This window comes from Artemia franciscana, chromosome 11, assembly GCF_032884065.1.
Source record: "Artemia franciscana chromosome 11, ASM3288406v1, whole genome shotgun sequence".
NCBI lineage: Eukaryota > Metazoa > Arthropoda > Branchiopoda > Anostraca > Artemiidae > Artemia > Artemia franciscana.
The window spans coordinates 7055463-7064439 of NC_088873.1; the positions used below are offsets into that span (position 1 = coordinate 7055463).

The following is an 8977-nucleotide window of genomic DNA, read 5'->3' on the forward strand; positions in this document are numbered from 1 at the left end:
CTTTTTTCTGGGCCATTCTTTGACCACTTCTGAATTTTCAGTTACTTCCAAATTTTAGTATATGCAGTTCCGACGACTGCAATAATACAGCATACACCCACTCAAAGTCCCCTTGATTTTTTTAGTACTTGTGGGCCATTTTTTTTTATCAATTCCGAATGTTAAATAACTTCCAAATTTGATCATTATAAACATTTCTGCTGACAGTGCAATAGTGCGTCATCAAAATTTCCTAGACTCCCTCTTCCACCCTCCTTAAGAAAATAAAAACCATTTGGTGAATAGCAGAACTAGGCTAGTTCTTGTGGCTAGGCAAGTTCTAGGCTAAGGTAGCGATGTCAATTCACAAAAACGCAACATATTTTTGATATCTGTGGGGGGGGGGAGTTTGTTGCTTTTTATTTTTAGTTGTATTGGTAAACTACCAAAAAAGTGCATTTTTGAATGAAAATACTCCAGAAAAGATATCTTTCAAAACATAGAAAGGAGCAAAAAACTACTGGGTTACGAGGACCTCTTTCCCTCCCAATTGACAAAAATGCTAAAATTGACAAAAACAGGCCCATTTCAAAAAAGCTGATCATTATGCCTTGCTTTTTGTAGATATATACGTGAAAAATGGCATCAAAATACTGCGGTTACGTTAATCACGTATCTACGACATTTATAAGCGTTTTCCAAGATTTCCGGTTTCCCCCTCCAACTCCCTCCAGTGTCAAAAGATCTGATCGGGACTTGAAATTAGAGCTCTGAGACATGAGTTCCTTTTAAATATCAAATTTCATTAAGATCCGGTCACCCGTTCTTAAGTTAAAAATACCTCAATTTTTCTGATTTTTCCAAATTAACAACCCCCAGCTCCCTCAAAGAGAACGGATCCATACCAATTATGTCAATTTCGTATCTAAAACTTGTGCTTATTCTTCCCATCAAGTTTCATCCCGATCTCTCCACTCTAAGGGTTTTCCAAGATATCCGGTTTCCAAGATTTCTGTTTCCCCCTCCAACCCTCTATGTCTCCGTATCCGATTCGAATTGAAAATGGAGCATCTGAGACATAAGATTCTTCTATATATCAAGTTTCATTAAGATCTGATCACCCATTCGTAAGATACCTAGATTTTTACATTTTCCAAGAATTCCGGTTTCCCCCTCCAACTCCCTTCAATGTCACCGGATCTGGTCAAGATTTAAAATAAGAGTTTTAAAGCACAAGATCCTTCTAGATATCAAATTTCATTAAGATCTGATCACCCGTTCGTAAGTTACAAATACCTCATTTTTTCTAATTTTTCCCAATTACTCCCCCCCCAACTCCACCAAAGAGAGCGGATCCGGTCTGGCTATGTTAGTCACCTATCTTGGACTTGTGCTTATTCTTTCCACCAAGTTTCATCCTGATCTCTCCGCTTTAAGTGTTTTCCAAGATGTCCGGTCCCCCTCCCCTAATGACATTGGATCCGGTCGGGATTCAAAATAAGAAATCTGCCCCCCCAACTCCCCTAATGTCACCGGATCCGGTCGGGATTTAAAATAAGAGTTGTGAGACACGATATCCTTCCAAAAACCAAATTTCATCAAGATCCGATCACTCCTTCGTAAGTTAAAAATACCTCATTTTTTCTAATTTTTCAGAATTAACCCTCTCCCCCCCCCCCTCTCAGACTCTCCCAAAGAGATCGGATCCGTTCTGGTTATATCAATAACGTATCTAGAACTTGTGCTTGTTTTTCCCATCAAGTTTTTATCCCGATCCCTCAACTCTAAGCTTTTTCCGAGATTTTAGCCCCCCCCCCTCAATTCCCCCCAATGTTGCCGGATCTGGTCGGGATTTCAAATAAGAGCTCTGAGACACGATATTCTTCCAAACTTCAAATTTCATTAAGATTCGATCACTCCTTCGTAAGTTAAAAATACTTCATTTTTTCTAATTTTCAGAATCTAAATTTCATTAAGATAACATCACCTGTTCGTAAGTTAAAAATACTACATTTTTCTATTTTTTTTCTGAATTAACCAACCCCCCCCCCAGTCTCCCCCCCCCCCAGATGGTCAAATCGTGGAAACGAATATTTCTAATTTAATCTGGTCCGGTCCCTGATACGCCTGTTAAATTTCATCGTCCTAGCTTACCTGGGAGTGCCTAAAGTAGCTAAACCGGGACAGACAGACAGACCGACAGGATTTGCGATCGCTATATGTCACTTGGTTAATACCAAGTGACATAATAAATCGGAACAGCAAAAAGTATACAACAAGCATTGCTATACAAGATTTTAAAGCGTAGTTGTAAGGACACTTACCTTTGGCCGCGGTAACTTCGGCTTAATCTTAGACAAGGCAATTTTTTTTAATACAGCGCCCAATCATTTCAATCATTTCTAATCGGTCCTCCAAAAACGTTGAAGTCCAATAGCCAAAAAAAATGAAAGTTTACTTTATGATGAGAAGTTCGAATTTCTTTGTAGCATTGCGGCAGAAAAATTGTATTAGTAATGACGCTCATTTCCGCAAAGTATATTGTTTTTATTCTTAAATTTAGATTAGTTATCTTGAAGCTCATTTCAAAGATATTAATCATTAAAGTGAGTTTTGTAAATTTATAGTTAAATCAAACAGTTCGAGGTAACGAACTCTAGTAAGGAGCGACCCGGCTCAATAGTAACCGAAAGTCTGAAAAACGAAATTTTGATACCAATAGTTACATCAAAAGAATCGCATTTTCATACGGATTTTAAATATATAAGTTTCATCAAGTTTAGTCTTACCCATCAAAAATTAAGAGCCTGAGAAAATTTGCCTTATTTTAGAAAATAGGGGGGAATCACCCCCCTAAAAGTCATAGAATCTTAACGAAAATTACACAGTCAGATTCAGCGTATCAGAGAATAGTACTGTCGAAGTTTCAAGCTCCTATTTACAAAAATGTGGAATTTTGTATTTTTGGCCAGAAGGCAGATCACGGATGCGTGTTTTTTTTCTGGAGTGATCATATCGACCCAGTGGTCCTAGTATGTCGCGAGAGGGTTCATTCTAACGGAAATTAAAAGTTCTAGTGCCCTTTTTAAGTGACCAAAAAAATTGGAGGGTACCTAGGCCCCCTCCCACGCTCATTTTTTCCCAAAGTTACCAGATTGAAATTCTGAGATAGCCATTTTATTCAGCATAGTCGAAAGACCTAATTACTATGTCTTTGGGGACGACTTACTCCCTAAGGGGCTGCAAGTTACAAATTTGACCAGTGTTTGCATATATTAATGGTTATTGGGAAATGTAGAGACGTTTTCAGGGGGACTTTTTCGTGTTGAGGGAAGGTGGGGCTGGTCGGGGGAGGGGGTTATGTGGGAGGATATTTCCATTGAGGAATTTATCAAGTGGGAAGAGAATTCCCATGAAGGAGCCGTAGGATTTTCTAGCATTATTTAAAAAAGAACAATGAGAAAATAAACTAAAAAAAGTTTTTTTTTTCCGCTGGAAGTAATGAACAGCATTAAAACCTAAAACGAACAGAAATTATTACATTTACAAGGGGTTCGTCCCCTCCTCAATACCTCACTCTTTACGCTAAAGTTTTTTTTTAGTAGTTTCAACTATTTATTCTACGGCCTTTGTGATTTAGAGGTCATTCTTAAAGAATTGGGACAGAATTCAAGCTTTAGTGTAAAGAGCGAGGTATTGACGAGGGGACGAACCCTCTCAATTCGTAATAAAAATATACAAATATAGAAGTTCATTACGTAAGTTTCTTCGTAAGCTAAGTATATTTAATACTAGTAAATACTTTCTTTAAAAAATTAAAAAGTTCTTGTTGCCTTTTTAAGTAACCAAAAATTGGGGGGCAACTAGGCCTCCTCCCCGACCCCTTTTTTGTATCAAAATCATCCGATCAAAACTATGAGAAAGCCATTTAGCCAAAAAAAAAATTAATATGCAAATTTGTTTTATTTATTCATGTGCAGTGATCCAAAATCAAAGCGTGCATTAATTCGAAAGCGTTCAGAAATTAAATAAAAAAAAACAAGTTTTTTTTAACTGCAAGTAAGGAGCGACATTAAAACTTAAAACGAACAGAAATTATTCCGTATATCAAAGGAGTTGCCCCCTCCTCAACTCCTCGTTCTTTACGCTAAATTGTTTTAAAAAGTAGAGTTTTGAGAAATAGTCAAACTTAAGCGTAAAGAGCCAGGCGTTGAGGAGGGGGCAACCCCTTTCATATATGGAATAATTTCTGTTCGTTGTGACATCTTGTGATGTTAGAGTTCTTATAGACTACCGAAATTCTTATTTAAAAAACATGTCCTGTCACAGTTCACAAATCTTGAATTTTTGGAAGAGAATTGGCAGTGAGCAAAACTAGTATACGTTAATGCCTATCCCAGTTTTGTCTCTCTAGTACCTCACCAGCTTTTTTAGCACAAATGTAAGCATGTCCACCCTGATTGAACCAGAACCAAGCAGGAATTTTTTATCTTAATGGCTAAAGTGAGTTCAACATTCACCAATCCTCCTGCTTCCAACTTTTTAGCACATTGGTAGACTTCTTCCACCTTATTTAAATGGAAAACATGTAATGATTTCAATCTCTATGATTTGATGCACAAAGTAGGCAATGACCCTCGCACATCTCTCATCCCTCTCATCACCATACTTTTGGCAAAAGATAGATATTGCACCTTGTCTGAAGTGGAATTGCGCAAGGATTGTCTATCCTAATTTTGCACTGAACTAGAGGTAGGCTAGAGGGACCTTAACATCAAACTTGAATCAAGTCTGCACAATATAGGATTGTTCATACATTTTTATTCTTTTTCAGGTCCCGTAAGGATTACTTGAAGTTTCCCAATTTTTAATGATTACGATTACTTTAAGCGTTTATTACTGTTTGTTTTGAAGTTATCAATATTAAGTTCCGTTTTTAAAAAAAAAAGTTTTTAAAATCAAAATTTGTCTTTAATTAAAAGTGTTTAAAAATTTTATTCGTTTTGGATTTATAGCTACTACCTCTATATACGTCTTGTTGTAAGCCGTTTAAGGCCAATGTTTCGCATCATCCCACTCTCTTCTGGGCTTCACTCGTCGCTCCAATCAACGACTTACCACTTTCTCCGAATCTGTTACATTGCATTCTGTTAGGAGCACCGTCTGGAAACTCTTAGAGACATTTTTTAATGAAAATATCTTGTCTTCCAGCCATACTTGACTGCTGTTATTACTTGGTTTTAAGAATTCTAATGATAGTTCTAAGGTTAATCTTCCTAGTCTTCCAAGTTTATGAACTCTGGGAGCTATCGTCACGCAGCACCCTATCAAGACTTGGTATAAATGAAGGGCGATTCAATATTTTTCTACGCCCGCCTTCCCATATCGTTCTATGCATTTATCTGACAATTCCTGGCTAATTAGGAATTTAAGGCATTAAAATCCACTTTGTGATGCATCAGGCGCATCCTCTCGCCTGCCACCTTCACTAACCCTTTACTAACCACCTTCACTCTTTATTTTTATTTCATGAGCAATTATTCATTAATATACATCATTTGTTTTTCAAACAGCAAGTGAAACAATGTAATCAAATGAAGCTTTGGAATATATTTTGAAATTAATCGTTTATTTCCGTATGAACTACCTTGCTCTTTGAAAACGAATTCGTACCCGTGTTGCTCAATATACAGTTTTTTGATAATATTAAATGGAATAGCTTTATCAGAATTTTTCTGTCGATAGTAACTTGGATATCTTTGGAGCAAAATTGTAGTTTTGCCACAAAATGCTATTTTGTCGCGGCACAATTTTTTGCTACTTGAAAAATGATCTAGAATTTTTAATTTCTGTTTGAATCAGCCTTTTCTTGATTTTCTAAGACTGTTGGTTCACAATATTAACCCCTGGGGAGAAAAAATAAACACGCGGTTGTTATCTTCCTTCTCAAAAAAAAATGTAAAATTTCACAGTTTTGTAGAAAGGGGCTTAAGACTTCTACAAAGGGGCTGGAGACATCCAATATTGTTGCAGCTATTGCTGCAACCATAATTTTCTTACTTAACATATATGAAAGGTGCGAATGTTTCCAATATTAGTGCTATTAATTTTACCTAGTATTGGGTGATATTCAATATCGATAGGGATATATTGGACCAAATATCAGTATCGAATTTCAAAAAGTAGACATCGATATCGGAAACGGTATCTAGAATTTTTTGGTCATTTTTGGCTTTTTCTGACATCTAACATTGAACGTCCCGCCGAAAAGATTTAACCAGAAAAAATTATATGTAAATGGCCGAGAAAAACAGTAATGACGCATCCAATATTGTAATCACTTTACTCATACATACTGATACATAGCCTGCTCTCAAACTCAGACTACGCTTAGTGAGGGGGAACTCTCAAATTGTGCTGAGAACCTCCAAAAGGCTTTGCTGGATAAAAGCCTTCTAGGTTATGAAGCCTTAGTCTTATCACACTCGTCACTCCTTGATCCAAGTTTCAAGAAAATGAATGTCTTTCTTGAGTCATCGGTAGAAAAGTTTTAGCGAAGCTCCTATTTGTATTGTATGCTAAGGTAGGAAATGAGGTTAGTAGCTGGTTTCTTATTAAACCAGGAGTTAAGCAGGGTTGTGCTCTATCCCATGTATATGGGCATTAGGAGAAATTCTTCTTGAGGAGCACAGCAAAGGCAATGTGAGAACACGGAATCAATTGGTGAAGTAAAACTCTCCTAGACTTTGCTAATTTTCAATGATTTTGCTTATGATCTGAGCCTCTTAGATGAAAGTTTTGTCAAAATGAGTGAGTTTTTATTATGTAAGAATAAGTTTAAAAATTCAAGTTAAGAAGACTAAGTTGCTAAGATTGGGAGTAAGTGAAAGTGAAGAACTGATATTGGCTGAAGTGTGGGCTGGAAGCCGGAAACCGGAGGAGAATGTGCTGGATGTTTCGAGAGAAATTGCCAACAGATTGTTTCGGGTACCCGACTGACCGATCTTATCCCAACCAGTAAACTGCATGAAAAATGTCGCTCAATCTTGCCTTTTAGGGCTGTAATGAAAGAAAGGCTGAGATGGCTAGGACAACATGTTCAGCGGAAGAAGGATAACAACTAATCGAAGCTCATTTATGTGGCCAGTCGTGGAGACCCGAGCAAAAAATAGGTCGTTCCCAAAAGGGGATGATTTGATGTCTTAAGGAAATAGTTAAACGAAATTGGAACTTCTTGGGAAGGGGTAAAGAGGGAGACTTTGTATGAATTGGGATGAAGGAGCCGAGAACCTCCAAAAGGTACACTTAAACCCTGAACTATAGATAAGAAATTAGGGCCGGGCCGATATATCGGCTGATCGATATTATCGGTTCGGTATGAGGACCAGTGTCACTATCGGATGTCGGGAAAGAAATATCGGTTATCGGTCGATATATCTTTTTTTATGTGCAAGTCGTCCAGAAGATGGCATCGTTGCTTTGTTGGTCCCGGGTGGCTTAGTGCTGCAGTGAGTTGTTGTTTGCATTAGTACTAGTAATAATATATCTCTCCTGAGGATCTTTTCCAAATTGAGAGTAAAATTGCAAGAGGAATGAACTTGGCCTAGCTGGCTGATGAATCTGCATCAGCTCCTTAACAGTTCCTCATAAGTCCCTTAACAGTTCCTTTGATTCAGCCACGACAGAATAAAGCCAGTATGTGAGGTTTCGTGACGAGGTTTTAGTAGTCAGTGCAAGACATGCTTTGCCGGCAGCGGAATCTATCATAGTTCTGGAGATTGTCAGTAGGGATGTATAGGCCCAAGAAAGACTGATCTTCTCAAGTTACGGGAGTATCTTGCGGCTCGGCTTAGGAGTAAAATGAAATACTAGGAAATCCAAATTTGTATCCTTACGGTAAGGAGATCAGAGACGTGAAGTTTTATTCCTAAGTTAAAGAGCTTTTTGGTTTTGAATCCTGTTATAAAGTACATTTACCACCCGAGATATTAGGGATTTAATATGAGATTTTATATCAGATTTAAGTCCGTGTTTTTTGTTGCTGTTTTTGCTGAGAGGGAAGAGTAGATTTACATTGGTATATTGTGATTTTAAATTTCAAATAGTGTATTGAATAACCTTGTTCTACTTATAATAAATCTTTCTATGGGGTTTTAAAAATGCCGATAGGAGGTTGTCATTGAATTGAGGTCCGTTGCCGCCATAATTGTCCCTTCTAAGAGCATTTTTCAAGGCTTCTCAATTAATCAATGAAAGGCGGGTTCAACTCTCAGTATTGATGTGTTGGTGTTTATTTTTCTTAGTCCTGAGTAATTTCAATTTTGGGTTTTCGTGTTATTCATTTACGTAGTCTAAGTTAGTTTTTATTGTTTTATTATACATCATTCAAAATTTTAAAAAAACAAAGAAAAATGCTTTTTATTTACAATTTTTGTCACTGAGCTTTCTCACATCCGTGAATTAATCTGAGTAGAAAAACGGATTCGAAATTGATATATCAAATATCGAATATCGAAAGTAAAAATATCGATATATCGGCTAATCAGATTATCGCCCAACACTACTTTTACCAAAGCTCTTCTTTAAAGAAATTCCGAAATAAACTTATAGAGTGTCAATCAACTAAAACAAAAAGAAATAGAGACGACAAATTTTCAACCTTGTAATTAGTTATGAATTGTCAAAAATGCAAATTCACACTTGTTGAAAATGTTGCATCGTTGGAGGAATAACAACCTAGACAATCAAATGTGCGGAATTCAATTGGACAGAATTCCAGGATAATGAATATTGAATTCAATGTAATTAAACAAAATCCCATAGACCAAATTTTTGTCCAACAACCTGGACCATCTGGCGTGATAGAACTAATCTGAACAGCTACAGCAAAATGTGTCAAAACAGTTTGTGAGGTAATGATGAGATTTAATGAATCTCAATCCAGAGAACACTTTGAAGACATGCCAAAACGATCACCACAGCAAATCACGAAAGAGAA

At 36.9% G+C, this 8977-nt stretch overlaps 1 protein-coding gene across 1 annotated transcript in view; it reads left to right on the top strand.

The window, feature by feature from the left end:
• The window catches only part of LOC136032741 (uncharacterized), a gene marked incomplete in the record, with an annotated part of 107569 nt that extends 102595 nt beyond the window's left edge, over nt 1-4974 (top strand). The window contains 1 exon segment of the mRNA XM_065713076.1: nt 4814-4974.
• Nucleotides 4975-8977: the final 4003 nt, after the last annotated feature.